Source organism: Halyomorpha halys, unplaced genomic scaffold, assembly GCF_000696795.3.
Source record: "Halyomorpha halys isolate HHAL.00 unplaced genomic scaffold, Hhal_1.1 Scaffold1860.1, whole genome shotgun sequence".
NCBI classification, from domain to species: domain Eukaryota; kingdom Metazoa; phylum Arthropoda; class Insecta; order Hemiptera; family Pentatomidae; genus Halyomorpha; species Halyomorpha halys.
In genome coordinates, this window is record NW_027107055.1 from 1 (window position 1) to 546 (window position 546).

Here is a 546-nt window from a genome sequence, read left to right on the forward strand (position 1 = left end):
TATTTCTTATTTTTATTTTTTTTTCATAAAAAGGAGTTTGTTTTTTTTCAAGTTATGCTTAAGGATTTGTCGATTGGACAATATACATTTGTTTTGGTTACGTTTTGCAACTTTATTGTTTAAATACTTCCTCATGGCCTACAATGATATAAACTGAATTTTTAAAAAAAAAAATACTTTCTTCAACTAAAAAGCTAGAAGTACATTTTTGATTAATATATATTACAATTACAACAATGTTTAATAAAAACTCTACTATTGCATTGTAAAGATACCATCATTCAGTTTTGTATTGAATCGGTTTTGAAATTAAGGTAAGGTTTGCTTAAGTTTTCTTATATGTAGCTATATTTATTTTTTCCGTTAATTTTGTTTTCAGCATGTAGTCAGTTTGTTTTCATATTTTGATTTTTTTTTTTTTACGTTACACCTATGCGAGAGGCAAAGACAAAATAGAACTACAATTCAAAATGATAAATAAAGAAAAATATTATAATTTTTATATTTCATTTTCTTATTAATATAATATATTTTATGATTATCATA